General features: G+C 50.7%; 1 protein-coding gene across 1 annotated transcript in view; it reads left to right on the top strand.

Moving 5' to 3' along the window:
* Positions 1-19,245, top strand: part of lpar3 (lysophosphatidic acid receptor 3) — a 116,275-nt gene that overhangs the window by 23,873 nt on the left and 73,157 nt on the right. The gene's annotated exons all lie outside the window — the stretch shown is intronic.

Raw genomic sequence — 19,245 nt, 5'->3', positions numbered from 1 at the left:
ATCGGGAGCTGCACTGGGCATGCGCGCCCATAGCAATCACATCAAAAACAGCATTTTTCTCCCCACGCATGCGCAGAAGGGGAGGGGCATCGTTTTTTCGGTGCAGACATTAGGCTCCACCCCTGAACCTAAAGGACAGGCTGTGCGGCGCCAATTAAAAAAATTAGAACGGGGAAACTTGCTACTTATTTTCTTGGTATAGTCGGGGCCAAAAGAAAACGGGCATTGCGCCAAAAAATGGCATTGGGGAAAATTGAGCCCATCAATGTTTCTATGTGAATGTACCCTTGTGTACAATGGCTTCATAAGATATACTCATGAATGTGTACCTGTTTGTATAAAAGCTTCATAAAGTGTGCATTCTGGAAAACCTTATTAAAAAATAAGTGGATTGTAAATGCTGATCACTTGCAGCGGTGTATGAGTAAACATTCTAAACAATAAAAAGTGAAATAGAATGCAATGTTCTTAGTTTGTGTCAGCCGGGGCTCAGTGGGCAGCATACTCTCCTGAGTCAGGAGGTTGTGGGTTTAAGTCCCACTCCAGGAACTCGAGCACAAAAATCTAGGCTGACACTCCCAGTGCAGTGCTGAGGGAGTGCTGCACTGTCAGAGGGGCAGTACTGAGGGAGCGCTGCACTGTCGGAGGGGCAGTACTGAGGGAGTGCTGCACTGTCGGAGGGGCAGTACTGAGGGAGCGCTGCACTGTCAGAGGGGCAGTACTGAGGGAGTGCTGCACTGTCGGAGGGGCAGTACTGAGGGAGTACCGCACTGTCGGAGGGGCAGTACTGAGGGAGTGCCGCACTGTCGGAGGGGCAGTACTGAGGGAGTGCCGCACTGTCGGGGGGCAGTACTGAGGGAGTGCTGCACTGTCGGAGGGGCAGTACTGAGGGAGTGCTGCACTGTCAGAGGTGCCGTCTTTCGGATGAGACATTTGTAATGTATTTGCTTCATGGGTTCTTTGCTTAAGAATTCATAGCAACACATTGCTATTAAGAACTATTAAACAAAGGTTTAACAATCACACTAAACATTACCAGTTCATCCACTGCATACATGGATGACACATACCCAAGTGATTGGTTTTATTGAGTCTTGTGGACATCACATGACTGGCTAAGCCATTCACATTACAACATTAAACCGAGGCCCCGTCTGCCCTCGTGGGCGAAAAAGATCCCATGGCACTATTTCGAAGAAGAGCAGGGGGTGTTCTACCCAGTGTCCTGGGGCCAATATTTATCCCTCCATCAACATAACAAAAACAGATGATCTGGTCATTATCACGTTGCTGTTTGTGGGAGCTTGCTCTGCAGAAGTTGGCTGCCGCGTTTCCCACATTACAACAGGGACTTTTTCTTCTGCGTTGGTGATTGAGAGCACGCATGACTTGGTCTTCTTGGCTGAAGCTGCCTCCAGGGTGGTCCGTTCAATGACTGTTTTGTGTCTCACTGTTGGGAACTGCTTATTCCATCCCCACAGATTTATTAGAGAAACAAAGTAAGGTGCTGGGCAGCTAATCTAAAAAATCTGACCAGGATTCTAACTCCTTCTCAGACATCTTTGTAGAAAGGAAGTGGCTGCTTTGGTAAATGGATTCGAAGGGAAACGAGCTGTGTGATCTGCTGTGAGTATCAGGGGAAGGATTGACTGGTGCAGATGTCTTATTCCAATCTTGATTGTCATTTCTGCAACCATTCTGGTCAAGTAATTTATTTTGTAACCATGTTTTCTCACATAGTGGGAGAGGATCTGCGGTGACTACAATGTACAAGCTTAACAAATTCCACACCCAGATAAAGGAGCAGAACACGAGCTTGCATTTAGCACATCTCGAGGAATTGTCTCACACAATGAACGGCTTCAGGATTCTTGGCTCTGCTGCCTGGACTCTCTCCCTAATCCCCTTCACCGTGCTCGGCTCCATTGTGTAAAGCTCCCTTAAAAGTCAGCGTTTTTGACTACACTTCTTGTCGTCTCTCCTTACTCTTTCGTTGCTGCTCAGCATCAGCGTAGCAGCAGACTCATAGAGCGATACAGCAAGGAGGAGGCCATTGGGCCCATCGAGCCCGTGCCGGCTCTGTGACAGAGCAATCCAATCAGTCCCACTCCCCGCTCTTTCCCCACAGCCCGGCAAATCTTTCCCCTTCCAGTATTTATCCAATTCCTGTTTGAAAGTTACTATTGAATCTGCTCCCACCGCCCTTTCAGGCAGCGTAACATAACAACTTGCTGGGTAATTTATTTTCCTCCTGTCGCCTCAGGCTCTGAGGAAGAGAGTGTTTGAAGACCAGGCCCTCAAATCTGCCATCAAGCTCATGGTCTACAGGGCTGTAGTAATACCTGCCCTCCTGTATGGCTCAGAGACATGGACCATGTACAGTAGACACCTCAAGTCGCTGGAGAAATACCACCAACGATGTCTCCACAAGATCCTACAAATCCCCTGGGAGGACAGAGGCACCAACATCAGTGTCCTCGACCAGGCCAACATCCCCAGCATTGAAGCACTGACCACACTTGATCAGCTCCGCTGGGCAGGCCACATTGTTCGCATACCAGACATGAGACTCCCAAAGCAAGCGCTCTATTTGGAACTCCTTCACGGCAAACGAGCCAAAGGTGAGCAGTGGAAACGTTACAAGGACATCCTCAAAGCCTTCCTGATATAGTGCAACATCCCCACCGACACCTGGGAGTCCCTGGCCAAAGACCGCCCTAAGTAGAGTAAGTGCATCCAGGAGGGCGCTGAGCACCTCAAGACTCATCGCCGAGAGTGTGCAGAAAACAAGCACAGGCAGCGGAAGGAGCGTGCGGCAAACCAGTCCCACCCTCCCCTTCCCTCAACCACTGTCTGTCCCACCTGTGACAGGGACTGTGACTCTCATATTGGACTGTTCAGCCACCTAAGAACTCTTTCTAAGAGTGGAAGCAAGTCTTCCTCGATTCCGAGGGACTGCTTAAGATGATGATGCCCAGGAGGATGGTTATGTTAAATACATGCTAGGTGTGTGTACACAACAGTGGCCCACAATCAGCAATGAGACGAAAGACCAGTTCTGGCTTTGACGGTGTTGGTGCAGGGAGAAGTCCCTCCTCTTCTTCTTGCGTCATGGGATTTTTAATGTCCGCCTGAGCAGGCCTTTGGTTTAACATGGCCTCCAAAAGACAATGATCTCCAACTGTGCAACATTTCCTCAGTGCACAACTGAAACGCTAGCCTAGATTACGTGCTCACCTCCTGGGTGGGGTTTGAAACCATAACCATGTGGCTCAGAATTGCAAAGAAATGATAACAAAGAAATAGGCCATTCAGCCCAACCAGTCCTTGCTTGCATTTATCCTCCACACGGACAGTGGTTCTAATCTAATCTAATGCTCCCTCTGTTCTCGTATGCCTTTATTACCCTTTCCTTCAACCATCTAACGAACCTGGTCTTAAATATTGTCGTGGTTCAGTCATAATCTCCGGCAGTACATTCCATAGCCTCTGTTAAAATACCTTTTTGAATTTTCCTTTGCAGCTTTCTTTCATCCTCAGAATTATTTACTATGCTGTCTATTTTAGTGTCATCTGCAGATTTGGACACCACTTTCTCCAGCCCGGTATCCAAATCACCGATGTGGCCAGAAAGGCCATTGACTGAGCCAAGTTGACATTTTAAGAACATAAGAATTAGGAGCAGGAGTTGGCCATTCGGCCCCTCGAGCCTGCTCCGCCATTTAATAAGATCACGGCTGATCTTCGACCTCAACTCCACTTTCCCGCCCGATCCCCATATCCCTTAATTCCTCTGGAGTCCAAAAATTTATCGATCTCAGCCTTGAATATACTCAATGACTGAGCCTCCACAGCCCTCTGGGGCAGAGAATTCCAAAGATTCACCACCCTCTGAGTGAAGAAATTCCTCCTCATCTCGGTCCTAAATGGCCGACCCCTTATCCTGAGTGTGACCCCTGGTTCTAGACTCCCCAGCCCGGGGGAAAACTACCCTGTCAATCCCCCTCAGATTCTTATGGACTGGAGTTTTGGCTCATTTGTGCCTCTGTTAGTGCCCTCTGACGGTGGCGTTAAATGCTGTTTTTGGGCGTTATGCCGACGTCCAGGATTTACCGCCCGGGCGAAAGATTCGGCTACTGGTTTGCACCGCCGCAAAAACTTACCGCCCCGTCCTCTGTTTTTAGCGTGATGATGACGTGTCATCGTGCAGCGCTGCGCTAGTGCCCCGGATGGAACTTTCGGCCTTAACGCCTCATTTAACACCGCCCCAGGAAACCCCCCCCAGAAAAAAACAGGCGGTCCCAGGGTGCAGCAGGCGGTATTAGCAGCATCTTTAAAGGGAGGGATGAGAATCCTAGGTCGCAGGTCACATTGACTGCAACGGTTACGTACATAACGCTGCGTGAAGCTCCAACATGCAAACTTCACTTTTATCTGCCATTACAGTGTCCTTACAATGTCCGTGAGAGAATTTAATGGGGGCATTACTAGTTCGCCAGTGTATCATGCTCCATGCTATTGTCTGGCGGTGTCAAGCTGGAGGAAGGGCTCTGGTAGGGAATAAGATATTCAGTTCTGTAAGGCAGTAGAAGTTTGGAACTCTCTTCCGCAAACGGCAATTGCTGTTACATCAATTAGTAATTTTAAATTTGGGATTGATAGCTTTCTGTTAACCAAAGGTATTAAGGGATATGGGCCAAAGGCAGGTCAATGGGGTTAGGTCACAGACCAGCCATGGTCTCATTGAATGGCCTGCTCCTGTTCCTAGGTTCCTGTGGTTGTGCTGTGTTGTGCTCTCTGATCGCCCCCCCCCGAACATCAAGACCACCCTGCTTATTGCTGCACTCACCATTTTACAATGTCCTTGTGTGTGATTGACAGTGTGGAGGATTGAATTCCAAAGATGCACGAATGCGCACCGAGGATCTCGTTTGTTTTGATGCAATTAAACAGTACAGAAAGCACTTCTTGCTCGGCAGATTTTATTCTCAAATCCTGCGCTCTTCCCAATTTCATTGTATTTATCTGCAGCTCTCCAGAGCAGGAATCTCAAAATGGGGCAACAAATTGATAATAGAAGCATTTTCTAAACACTAGTGGTTTTGCCAGTCAAGGTGAGGCTGGGGGGGTCAACTGAAAATGTCAATACTGAGGTTGATATCTGTTAAGTCTGTAAGGTACTGATGAATGACTCCACGAGGCAATGTGTTGTACTCAAACTGTAGTGACCTTGGTCCTTTATTCGTAACTCCAGAGTGAGGCACAAGCACGGTGGGCAGCCTTTTATACTGGGCCCTGCACACCTATACAGGTGACCCTCAGGTCTCCCACCGCAGTGCCCTCTGGTGGACAGTCTCTGCCACAGGGCAGGAAACCCCGGTCTCCACCAGTTGCACCCTCTAGTGGTGCTAGTATAGTATATACACAGTGTAAACCTTATTGAAAGTACATCAGGTAACAAGTCTCCATCTTATGCAACTATACAGTGACTACACAGACAATATATCTATAGTCTGCATATATAACAATATTTTTGTTAGGAATGGGTCCTGAGGGATATGGAACAAAGGTGGGTGGATGGAGTTAAGATGCAGGTCTCGCTGAATGACGGAACAGGCTCGAGGGGCTGAATGGTCTCCTGTTCTGATGTTCACGGTCAGCTGCATGGAGTAAGTTCAATACATAGGAACAAAGACTCCTGGGGCTAGAAATTCGTCCCGGGCAGTGACAGGGAATGGGTGATCTGGGATTGGCCGTCCGTTATACGCAGCGCACGATATTCAGTTGCATCATGAGTATAATGGGCGGCCAATCCCATTCTGCCTGTTTAGCACCACCACCCGGGACAAATTTCAGGGCCTGAGCATTTACACTGTCAGCCCCTTGAAATCACACTGCGGGAGCAATTCAGTGGCTTAGCGCCTTCTATTAGCGCAAGAGGTGGGCGCTAACTGGGCGCTAAGGGGTTAGCGACTGGGCGCAGCGAATGTTGCGATGCCTGAGAACCTCAATGCCGGTTTAACACTGGTGCTAACTCGTACCGCTTGGGCCTCTCGCGCCCCGCAGATCGTGACGTGATACATAAGAACATAAGAAATAGGAGCAGGAGTAGACCATACGGCCCCTCGAGCCTGCTCCGCCATTCAATAAGATCATGGCTGATCCGATCATGGACTTAGCTCCACTTCCCTGCCCGCTCCCCATAACCCCTTATCATTCAAGAAACTGCCTATTTCTGTCTAAAATTTATTCAATGTCCCAGCTTCCACAGCTCTCTGAGGCAGAGAATTCCACAGATTTACAACCCTCTGAGAGAAGAAATTTCTCCTCATCTCAGTTTTAAATAGGCGGCCCCTTATTCCAAGATCATGCCCTCTAGTTCTAGTCTTCCCCCATCAGCGGAAACATCCTCTCTGCATCCACCTTGTCAAGCCCCCTCATAATCTTATACGTTTCGATAAGATCACCTCTCATTCTTCTGAATTCATATGAGTAGAGGCCCAACCTACTCAACCTTTCCCCATAAGTCAACCCCCTTCATCTCCGGAATCAACCTTGTCATGTATCTTACATTATTATATATAACTGTATCCTAACATGCTATACATGTCTGTAATAAGATATGACCTGTCACCACCAGCATACCTTACCACCAGGGGTGCACTTGCAAGAGACAGGTATATAAGGACAGGTCTCAGGCAAGTGCAGCATTCCAGAGCTGTGAAATAAAGGTGCAGGTCCAGAGTGACCTTGACTTCACGACATGCCTCGTGTGAGTCTGTACTGAGGGGACAGGACTTTACAGTGGCGACGAGTTACGGATTACAGAATCCACAGAATGGCGAACAACGGATCAGATGAAAAGTACAATGCTGGAGACAATTGGGAGGATGTGACAGAAAGGCTCCAGCAAAGCTTTGTAACCAAAGACTGGTCTCTTGACCAGCTGTGGCTCGAAAACATACGCTTTAATGAAGGATCTGCTGGCACCCGAGAAACCAGCAAGCAAGTCGTTTGAAGAGTTGAGCACATTGGTAAGAGACCACCTGAAGCCAGCGAGCAGCCTACACATGGCCAGACACAGGTTCTACAACTACAGACGCTGTGTGGGCCAGAGCATACCCGACTTCGTGGCGGAACTTCGGAGGTTGGCTAGTTTATGTGAGTTCTCCGATGAACTGAGGAGAGAAATGCTGAGAGACTTTTTCATTGAAGGAATAGGCCACGCAGGCATATTCCAAAAGCTCATAGAGACCAAGAACCTGACCTTAGTGGCAGCAGCACTGGTTGCACAGACATTCTTGGTAGGGGAAGAAGAAACGAGGTTGATTTACAATGCAGGTACGACAACTAACGAAATATCGGAACAAGTAGTTCACAGCACTAAACAAGCTGCTACCCCCACACACAGACAAAACCGGGAGAACAGGCTCTCGACAGCAGGCAGTGGTGCCAGAAGCCATCAAGGGCCACAGGAACGGCCGTTCACACCTCATCAACCCACAATGCGAGCAATCAACTACAAACTGAGAGAAGCTCAAGAGAGATCAGCCAGACGCAGCTCATTCTTTGGGAACAATGGAACAGGTCTGTGCTGGAGGTGTGGGGGTGGGCACTCGTCAAGGGGGTGTCGATTTCAGCAGGCTGTTTGCAGGAACTGTGAATATACAGGGCAATCTGTCCGCGTGTGCAAAAAAACGGCAGCTCGGCTGGTATACGAATCGGATGGGTCGGAAAGCGGAACAGAAGACGGTGGGGACAGTACCCGGGACACCGATGTACAGCGGGTCAACACGATCAATGGCCGCTGCTCCTACAACAGGATGCCTCCTATAATGATGAGAGTTCTACTCAACGGGATATCTGTCAACATGGAGCTGGATATGGAAGCGAGTCAATCTCTCATGGGCGCTCAACAATTTGAACAACTGTGGCCGCATAAAAGAGACAGACCAAAATTCACAAGGGTCGACACCAAACTAAGGACCTATACCAAAAAAATCATACCAGTCCTCGGCAGCGCCATGCTCTCTGTCACACACAAAGGGACAGTGAACCGACTTCCCCTGTGGATTGTCCCCGGAGACCCCCCAGCACTGCTGGGGAGAAGCTGGCTGGCAAAACTAAACTGGAAATGGGATGATGTCCATGCCATGTCATTAGAGGAACGGACCTCCTGCTCAACAGTTATAAAGTGATTTGAACATCTCTTTCAGTCAGGTGTGGGCACTTTCAAAGGGGCCAAAGTCAAAATCTACATCACACAGGATGCTAGACCGGTCCACCACAAGGCCAGAGCTGTACCCTATGTGATGAGGGAAAAGATTGAACACTAACTAGACAGGCTTCTGCGGGAAAGCATTATATCACCTGTGGAATTTAGCGACTGGGCAAGTCCCACTGTCCCAGTCATGAAGCCTGATGGATCCGTACGAATCTGTGGGGACTACAAATCTGCCATAAAGAGAGTCTTCCCTACAGGACCAGTACCCACTGCCCAGAGCGGAGGACTTATTTGCCACATTGGCTGGAGGTAAACTTTTCTCAAAACTAGATCTCACATCTGCGTATATGACGCAAGAATTGACCGAGGAATCCAAGCTACTCACCACCACCAACACACATCGAGGCCTTTTCATGTACAATCGATGCCCATTCGGCATCAGGTCGGCAGCTGCCATATTCCAGCGCAACATGGAGAGTCTGCTCAAGTCCATCCCGGGGACAGTTGTATTTCAAGACGACATACTTATCACGGGCAGGGACACCGACTCCCATCTCCGTAATTTGGAGGAAGTACTAAAGCGGTTGGATCGGGTAGGCCTATGAGTCAAGAAATCCAAGTGCCTGTTTCTCGCACCCGAGGTTGAATTTTTGGGCAGAAGGATTGCCGCTGATGGAATCCGCCCAACAGAGTCCAAAACAGAAGCAATTCGCCTGGCACCCAGGCCCCGGAATGTCTCAGAACTACGCGCCTTTCTCGGGCTACTCAATTACTTTGGGAACTTTATGCAGAACTTAAGCACACTGCTGGAGTTTCTCCACGTGCTACTCAGGAAGGGGTGCGATTGGTTTTGGGGGGACGCCCAGGAACACGTCTTCAATAAGGCACGCAACCTTCTGTGTTCCAACAGTGTTTTGACTTTCTTTGACCCAGGTAAAAAGTTAGTTCTCACATGCGATGCGTCAGTGTATGGGGTCGGGTGCGTTTTGCAACATGTCAATAGTGCGGGCAAATTACAACCCATAGCTTATGCCTCCAGGTCACTTTCGCGGGCGGAGCGCGGGTACGGAATGGTAGAGAAGGAGGCGCTCGCGTGCGTGTACGGTGTCAAAAAGATGCACCAATACCTTTTCGGGACCAAGTTCGCGTTAGAAACCGACCACAAGCCCCTCACATCCCTCCTATCCGAGAGCAAGGCAATAAACGGCAATGCCTCGGTGCAAATTCAACGATGAGCACTCATGCTGGCGTCCTACAACTATACCATAAGGCACAGACCAGGCACAGACAACTGTGCCGACGCGCTCAGCAGGCTACCCCTGGCGACCACGGAAGGGTCTGACGAACAGGACTGTGAGATAGTCATGGCAATCAATGCCTTTGAGTCCACAGGTTCGCCCATGACGGCTCGCCAAATCAGAGCCTGGACGGCCAGCGACCCCACGTTATCCTCAGTAAAAAGATGTGTCCTAACCGGTGACTGGGCAGAGGCTCGCGATGCCTGCCCCGAGGAATTAAAACCCTTTCACAGGCGCATGCATGAGCTATCACTACAAGCAGACTGCCTGATGTGGGGCAGCCGAGTAGTCATGCCTCTGCGAGGCAGAGAGGCATTTGTCCGGGAGCTCCACCGCGAGCACCCGGGGATCGTTCTCATGAAGACCATAGCCAGATCCCACGTCTGGTGGCCTGGTATTGACGTGGACTTGGAACTCTGCGTCCGAAGGTGCACCATTTGTGCCCAACTCAGCAATGTCCCCAGGGAGGCTCCCCTGAGCCCCTGGCCCTGGCCTACCAAACCGTGGTCGCGGGTGCACGTAGACTATGCGGGCCCATTCATGGGCAAAATGTTCCTCGTAGTTGTAGATGCATTTTCAAAGTGGATCGAATGCACCATTTTAAACTCGAGCACTACCTCCACCACTGTGGAGAGCCTCGCAACCATGTTTGCAATGCACGGAATCCCTGACATATTGGTCAGTGACAATGGTCCGTGCTTCACCAGCGCAGAATTCCAAGACTTTATAATTGACCACGGCATAAATCACGTCAAGACGGCACTGTTCAAGCCGGCCTCCAACGGCCAGGCGGAGAGAGCAGTGCAAATCATTAAACAAGGCATGCTTAAAATCCAAGGTCCCACGCTGCAGGGTCGCCTGTCGCGACTGCTGGTGGCATACAGATCTTGTCTGCACTCATTGACTGGGATCCCCCCCGCGCAACTGTTGATGAAAAGGACTTTAAAAACAAGGCTCTCATTAATCCTCCCAGACATGCACGAAATCGTTGAGGCAAAGCGTCGTAAGCTGACTGAGTACCATGACAGAAATTCAAGGGGGAGATGGAATGAGATAGGGGACAAAGTGTTTGTACTAAACTATGGCAGGGGTCCCAAATGGCTTGCAGGAATAGTAACGGGCAAGGAAGGAAACAGGCTACTTGTAGTACAAATGGACAATGGCAAAACCTGCCGGAGGCATGTAGACCAAGTCAAAAGCAGATTTACCAACAACACTACGGAACCAGAGGCAGACTACAATGTGGAACTCGCACCACACCTGGTGGACAGACAGAGGGAACAACCTGAGGAAAGGGCAATCCCAACAGACAGCCCAGGCGAGTCAACAACAATCACACCAATCGAAACAGACAGCCCAGGCGAGATACCAGCAACCACACCCAAAGAAAAACAGACACCAAGGCAAACAACTGAACCACAACTCAGACGCTCCACGCGAGAGCGTAGACCACCTGAGAGACTGAACCTATAAAGACAATAAGACCTTGGGGGAGGGTGATGTCATGTATCTTACATTATTATATATAACTGTATCCTAACATGCTATACATGACTGTAATAAGATATGACCTGTAACCACCAGCATACCTTACCACCAGGGATGCACTTGCAAGAGACAGGTATATAAGGACAGGTCTCAGGCAAGTGCAGCATTCCAGAGCTGGAAATAAAGGTGCAGGTCCAGAGTGACCGTGACTTCACTACATGCCACGTGTGAGTCTGTACTGAGGGGACAGGACTTTACAAACCTAGTGAACCTTCTCTGCACTGCCTCTAAAGCAAGTATATCCCTTCGCATATATGATAAAGTGCGCAGTGCCCCGTTACCGCCCCGGATGTGAAATTAACCCCTTGCTGTATCACCGGGCATCAACAACGGCAGTTCGAGGAGGCGTTGTGAACACTGCTGGCTGCTGGGGGAGCGCTGAAGGGATTGGTTTTCAAGTAGGGCCAAACTTTATTCTTTGCAACGATCTGGTGCCTGTTGAAAGTGTTCATGTTTCATTGGTGCAAGATGTCCCAGCCTCCGCTCTCTGGGAGTGTTTGAGGCTGTAATGACAGTCCCACAGGTCACCTTGCAATGCAGAACTGAGGACGAGTAGGCTGTGCACCATCATCGGCCCGGCAGGAGAGAATCGTTAGCACCTGCCGATACTTTCTCTACTTTTCAAAAGTTAGCACCCCGAGCGGGGTGCTGTGGAATTTCTAGCCCAACCGAGTTTGATCCAGAAATCTCCAACCCCAACGCAGTTTGTTTAAACTGCCCCAGTCAGGTTGTGTACCAGGACCATTGAAAGAAAGAACGAACAAAAAATTTGGATTGATATAGCGTCTTTCACAACCACCAGACGCCTCAAAGCACTTTACAGCCGATGAAGAACTTTTGGAGTGTAGTCACTGCTGTAATGTAGGAAACGCAGCAGCCAATGTGTGCACAGCAAGCTCCCACACACAGCAATGTGATAATGACCAGATAATCTGTTTTTTTTGTTATGTTGATTGAGGGATGCCGGGGAGAATTTCACTGCTCTTTGAAATAATGCCATGGGATTTTTTACATCTACTTGAGAGGGCAGACGGGGCCTTGGTTTAATGTCTCATCCAAAAGACAGCATCTCCAACAGTGCAGCGCTCCATCAGTACTGCCCCTCCGACCGTGCAGCGCTCCATCAGTACTGCCCCTCCGACAGTGCGGCACTCCCTCAGTACTGCCCCTCCGACAGTGCAGCGCTCCCTCAGTACTGCCCCTCTGACAGTGCAGCGCTCCCTCACTACTGCCCCTCCGACAGTGCGGCACTCCCTCAGTACTGCCCCTCCGACAGTGCGGCGCTCCCTCAGTACTGCCCCTCCGACAGTGCGGCACTCCCTCAGTACTGCCCCTCCGACAGTGCGGCACTCCCTCAGTACTGCCCCTCCGACAGTGCGGCGCTCCCTCAGTACTGCCCCTCCGACAGTGCAGCACTCCCTCAGTACTGCCCCTCCGACAGTGCGGCACTCCCTCAGTACTGCCCCTCCGACAGTGCGGCACTCCCTCAGTACTGCCCCTCCGACAGTGCGGCACTCCCTCAGTACTGCCCCTCCGACAGTGCGGCACTCCCTCAGTACTGCCCCTCCGACAGTGCGGCGCTCCCTCAGTACTGCTCCTCCGACAGTGCGGCGCTCCCTCAGTACTGCCCCTCCGACAGTGCGGCGCTCCCTCACTTCTGCCCCTCCGACAGTACGGCACTCCCTCAGTACTGCCCTTCCGACAGTGCAGCACTCCATCAGTACTGCACTGGGAGTGTCAGCCTAGATTTCTTGTGCTCAAGTCCCTAGAGGGGGACTAGAACCCACAACCTTCTGACTCAGAGGTGAGCGTGCTGCCCACTGAGCCACTGTAACCTTCCTGAAATACACACTGACTTAGGAATTTCCTGTTGATTGTAACTGGTGATCTTATCAGATGCTTATACCAGACAGATGGTGATCTCAACTGTAGCAGCAACTAGAAAGATGGAAAATCGTGAAAACTGTAAACGCTGTATTGCAATCAGAGTAAATAACCACACCGATGTTTATACTAAACAAATTGTCATAAGTTCATCACAGATGCAGGTTCTGTGCACGAACAGGAGTTAAGACGAGGAGATTTGCAAATGAGTGGAATGAAGGATCATAGCGCTTAACTTTTCCCGGTTATTTATGCCGTTTTTTTGTCACGTGCCTTTTTTTTTGGTGTGTTTATTTTTTTCCAACTTTCTCCCTGTGATCTGCACCGGCATAACTGGCTTAGTTACGATGTTTCTTGGCCAGTTTTTGACGCCATAGCGGGGTGTTCCCTCATGTCTGCGCCGGCTTTTATAATGTTTCGCAGTTTGGCCAACGTTTATTCCTCCTAGGTCGGCGTATCTGGCCACTCCCAAAAAACCTCCTGGGCACTTAAGCAAACCAGCGTACATTGACAAATCGGCCCTGAAATACGCCAGTGTTTTTAATCAAAGATTTTGGAGGGGGGGTCAAGAACATTGTCAAAATCAATGTTCAACTTTTGTTACCTGTCAAAGAGAAGTGTTCTCATTATTTTACTCACACGCCACGATCGAACGTCTTGAAGCAGGGCTGGAGGGGTGTAGCTTTGGCCGACAGAATCGGCCCCACGCCCAGAGACAGGGACTTGGGGCTCGGCTACAAAACAAGCCCAGGGGAGGGGGGGGGAGGAGAGAGTGAGAGAGAGAGAGAGCAAGGTGCCGACCAGAAGGCTTTGAGCCCGGGGAATGAGGTGCCAATTGGAAGTCTTATGCACTGAAGACTGCAAGCGTGGGAGGTGGTAGGGAGAGTGAGGGGGAGAAGTCACAAGACCTTTGGGTGTGGTCTATCCATACAGACCTTGGGGAGAGAGAGAACTGCGAACCTGTCCTGCCTGCTTTACTGACATTTTGAGCTTCAATCAAAGGTGAAATTTAAGTATGGGGCCAATACTGACAATGCCATACCTTGTGCGAGCCTTCTGCATCATGATGCTACGTAGGAGACAATTGATTCAACGTCATCGCATCAGGAACAACAGAGCCTGTAGGATGATGGGCAGGAGGCCTTACCTCCCTCAGGTATATCGAGACAGGTTTTAGTACCTGCACCTGAGTGATATAGACTGTGTCAGAAGGCTGCTTTTCCGCAAAAAAGTTGTCCATGAGATCTGAGAGTTGGTCAAAGCAGACCGGCGACCTAGAAGCGTCAGGAGGACGGCTTTGTCAGTTGAAGTGAAGGTTACAGCTGCACTTTCATTCTATGCCTCCGGCTCGTTTCAATCTACACCCGTGGATTTGTGCACCATCGCTCAACATGCAACACATGTCTGCATTCGCCAGGTGACTGCTGCACTGTATGCGTGGAGGAATGACTTCATCAAGTTCCCAATGACCGCCCAAGCAATCCATGACAGGGCTGTGGGCTTCTCCGGGATTGCTGGCTTTCCAAAGTACAAGGCTGCATTGATAGTGCCCACATCGCCTTGCGAGCACCTTTGGAGGATTCCGAGATGTACAGGAACAGAAAAGGCTTCCACTCCGTGAATGTGCAGCTTGTGTGTGACGACATGCATCGCATCATGTCAGTTGATGTGAGATACCCTGGCAGCACCCATGATGCGTTCATCCTACGCGAGAGCGCTATATCTGCCATGTTTCAACAGCAGCTAGAAGGGCAGAGCTGGCTACTGGGAGACAAAGGGTACGGCCTGACCACTTGGCCCCTACGCGTAACCTGCACGGAATCTGACCGAGAATACAACATGTCGCACAATGCGACGCGCAGCATCATAGAGAGGACCATTGGCATCCTGAAACAGCGTTTCCGATGCCTGGACCATTCCGGAGGCTACTTGCTATACTCCCCTGAGATTGTCGGTCAGTTCACTGTTGTGTGCTGCATGCTGCATAACTTAGCCACCATGAGGCAGCAGCAGCTGGTAGTAGAAGACCCGGCTGAGGTGAGAGTGGCTGATGATGATGAGGAAGATGCAGACCGAGGAGGAGGAGGAGGAAACCATGCAACTACCTGAACCCGGAGCACGACGGGCCGTCGTGCCCATTTAACGATTGCTCGAGCCTTGCACCAGCAGCTCATCCGTGGACACTTTGCTGCCTGAAGGTCCAGCGGCAACTGGTCCACACGGAGCATGTTTACTGTTTGGGCCTGTTCCGTAATGTTGTGTTGTGTTAATGGAATAAATAATTGTTTACTTCAAAAGTTGTTTTAATAATCAAACAAATAATGGAATGCTTCTTCTTGAGTTCCAAAAGTTGTGTTAAGAATGGATAAATAATGCAAATGATTCAGTTTTAATGTAAAATATAGTTTATTCAAAAGTTTAACAGTTCTTTTGTACTTAACTTTAATAAAATTATTCTTGTATCAATCTTTACTTTGAGGTCACTGTTTAAGATCACTTAAAAACTTTTAAGATTACTTACAAACTTTTAAATTTGTAAATTTACATAACTTACGAAAAACGTTTAATTTGAGAACAGTTACAACAACAACAACAACAGCAGCAAAAGGCCCAAAGCTCCTCCACCCGATTCTCAGACGGCCCGCTGCACTTGGTCCTGGACTGTCTACCACCTCTGCCCGCAGGCAGTGGCACAGCGTTTCTGGGCTTGGTGCCAAGCTTATTCTTTCTAAGATCTCGGGTACTGTGCACCTGATGGTGGGGGAGGGGGGGGTCGGCAGCAGGCAGCAAGTTGGAGGGCCCGGCTTTGGGCTCTTGAGAGGCTGGTCTGGGGATTGGAGTGGGACTGACAGTTGATTGTGTCAGTGGGCGCGGGGTCTGGGCGTGTTCCCTTATTGCAGCAGCTAACTCTGACATACTGGCCTTCATGTGCCCCGACAGTGTCTCATCGACCTGCGACATACTCTCTCTCATGGTCACTGACAGTGTATCAGCTAACTCTGACAGTCCCTCCCTCATGGTCACTGACAGTGTATCAGCTACCTCTGACAGTCCCTCCCTCATGGTCACTGACAGTGTATCAGCTACCTCTGACAGTCCCTCCCTCATGGTCACTATTCCCTCACTGATGGTCCCGGATATCGTTCCCATTTCTCGTGTCATTGCTGTTACTTCTCCCGACAGTCCCGCTACCTCATCACTCACCCCACTGATGGCGGCCAGGAGTGATCGGGTAAGGTCAGTGCTCTCCACACTCAATGACATCATCTGAACCACATCTGTTAGATCCTGCAGCTCAGGAGAGCGCTATCGAGCTCTCCTTCCCCTCCTCACCCTGGGTGTGGTTCGCTGCATCCCACTGGGACCCGCAGCCTCGGACGGTGGGGGCCCTGGGTGTGCCTCACTGCATCCCACTGGGACCCACAGCCTCGGACGGTGGGGGCCCTGGGTGTGCCTCGCTGCATCCCACTGGGACCCACAGCCTCGGACGGTGGGGGCCCTGGGTGTGCCTCGCTGCATCCCACTGGGACCCACAGCCTCGGACGGTGGGGGCCCTGGGTGTGCCTCACTGCACCCCATCACTGGGACCCGCAGCCTCAGACGGTGGGGCCCTGGGTGTGCCTCGCTGCATCCCACTAGGACCCGCAGCCTCGGACGGTGGGGCCCTGGGTGTGCCTCACTGCGCCCCATCACTGGGACCCACAGCCTCGGACGGTGTAAAGCCATGCAATGTCCCACCATCGCTACAACCACTCGTCACGGAAGGGGCTGTCACCTCCATGAGCAGCACCTCCTCCTAAATCAGTACAACAGTGGGAGCTTCATCCAGCTCATCCCCTCCCCCTCCCCCCCCCATGTTCTTGGTCTGGAGGGTGGGATTCGAACATGTTATCCTGCTCAGGCAACTCCTCGTCTGAATTTTCTTCTACATCGTCAGGGTTGGCCTCAATTTCTGCAAAATATAACAGAACAGACAAATGGTTAGCAGCAGAGGAGGGGGCAGGGGGGCATGAGTAGGCTCACACAGCGCAGGCAGCAGGCTGATTTGAAGGACCACGATGAATGATAGCACATTGCATCAACTGAAGTGTAGCTGACAAGAGACATCCCCATGAACTGAAGCATGGCTAGCCCGCGCAGTACTTAACATTTAGCAAAGCCAGACTGTGGAATTTGCAGGACTTACCCTCTCCCTCGAGTGTGGGCCCAGCTTGTGCAATAGTGATTGCTTTTCTCCAGGCAGGACCCATCAAAGCAGCGGCCCTCTCTTCCCAGGGTGTCAGTGGCTGCAGATTTGCCGGGTCTCCTCCTGTTCGAGTTCTTTCCCTTTTGTTGTGGGCCACCTTCCTCTGCAAAGATGAAAATATAACTTTTTAGAGAGGGTGTCTTTCTGCTGGGTGGGACATATACAAATGGTCACATTTACAATTGCAATTCCATTGAATAAATGGAAATATTACTTCCACTAACTACTTGACCAAGATCCTGCCACTTCTTTTTGCACTGGCCTCCAGACCTCGGGGTGGTCACCATTGCACAGTAATCTTCTGCAAGTTGGTTCCAGCGTTTCTTCATTTCTTTGGGTGGAACTTTTGTGTGACCTCTGCTGGTGTCCAGCTCGTGCCACCAGGCCTCAATCACAGTAACCAGTGCCTCCACTTCATCCTGTAAGAAATTCTTGGTCCTTGCATCTTGTACTGCTGCAGCTGAGATTTTCCCAACGCTCTCACACAGCACTCCTTCTCACACACACAACCAGCTCTTTAGAAATGGCCAATTGCCAACCCGGAGCTGTACTGTGCGTGCGCGCCCATTGCAACGCCCCGCGCATGTGCAGAAGGTGCAATTGCCCCTTGAGAAGGTGGTGGTGAGCCGCCTTCTTGAACCGCTGCAGTCCGTGTGGTGAAGGTGCTCCCACAGTGCTGTTAGGGAGGGAGTTCCAGGATTGTGACCCAGCGACGATGAAGGAACGGCGATATATTTCCCAGTCAGGATGGTGTGTGACTGGGAGGGGAACGTGGAGGTGGTGGTGTTCCCATGCGCCTGCTGCCCTTGTCCTTCTAGGTGGTAGAGGTCGCGGGTTTGGGAGGTGCTGCCGAAGAAGCCTTGGCGAGTTGCTGCAGTGCATCTTGTAGATGGTACACACTGCAGCCAGGGGGCGCCGGTGGTGGAGGGAGTGAGTGTTGGAGGTGGTGGATGGGGGGCCCATCAAGTGGCTGCTTTGTCCTGGATGGTGTCGAGCTTCTCGAGTGTTGTTGGAGCTGCACTCATCCAGGCAAGTGGAGAGTGTTCCATCACACTCCTGACTTGTCGTCATCATCATAGGCAGTCCCTCGAAGCGAGGATGACTTGCTTCCACGCCAAAAAGGGATGAGTTCACAGGTGTTTCAATGAAGGACCTAATATTCCAGATCCCGAACTACATCCTGAAGGGTGGAAGATGCCTGTGGGTGGATTCTTTTAACGTGGGGTGACCGTTGCACACCAGCCACCACACGGGGCTTGACAGAGCGAGGTCTTGGTCCAGTGGCAAGGGATTAACCAGGACAACTGGAGATCTGCTCTGCTGCACGGACCCAGTGCGCACACATATCGCAGTGTGGGCTGGGCTGTGCTGCCCCTGGGCCCCTCGCCTCTCCTGGGCCCCGATCATGTCCCTCTACAATCTCTCGCCGCTCCTTCGCCCTGATCTTGCTGCTCCTGCTGTATCTGCCCGTGATCTAATCAACTTGTAGGAAAGGCTTTGGGGAGTCAGGAGCTGAGACACTCGCCACAGAATACGCAGCCTCTGGTGTGTTCTAGTAACCATGGCATTCATGTGGCTGGTCCAGTTAAGTTTCTGGTCAATGGCGACCCCCAGGATATTGATGGTGCGGGTTTCAATGATGATAATGCCATTGAAAGTCAAGCGGAGGAGGCGTGATTGTTACTTGCCCCTTGTCAGCCAAAGCCTGCATGTTGTCCACGTCTTGCTGCCTTCAGCTAAAAGGCGAACTGAACTATAATTATAAAGATTGTAATTTCACTTCCTTTGAGGAGACAGGATATTCCCAGGCACGTAGAGGGCAGAGGTTTACAGCAGTAGTAATGGTAGGTAAGAGCAACACGACATTAGTCAGGTTACCAACGCTTCAATAATGGGTTGATGTTCTCCAGCCACCCCTTTTATCTGGTGTAACGGGACCAAATACCACCGAAGGGAAAGCTTTAATTCCAGAGTCCGGGATTCTGCTGAATGCAGGAGCCGAATGTAACTGTAAATGCAACGAGTCTTGAAAAGTTGTACATTCA

This window comes from Pristiophorus japonicus, chromosome 8 (assembly GCF_044704955.1).
Source record: "Pristiophorus japonicus isolate sPriJap1 chromosome 8, sPriJap1.hap1, whole genome shotgun sequence".
NCBI classification, from domain to species: Eukaryota; Metazoa; Chordata; class Chondrichthyes; family Pristiophoridae; genus Pristiophorus; species Pristiophorus japonicus.
The sequence above is the reverse complement of the archived record's forward strand: the minus strand, read 5'-3'. Positions and strand labels throughout refer to the sequence as shown.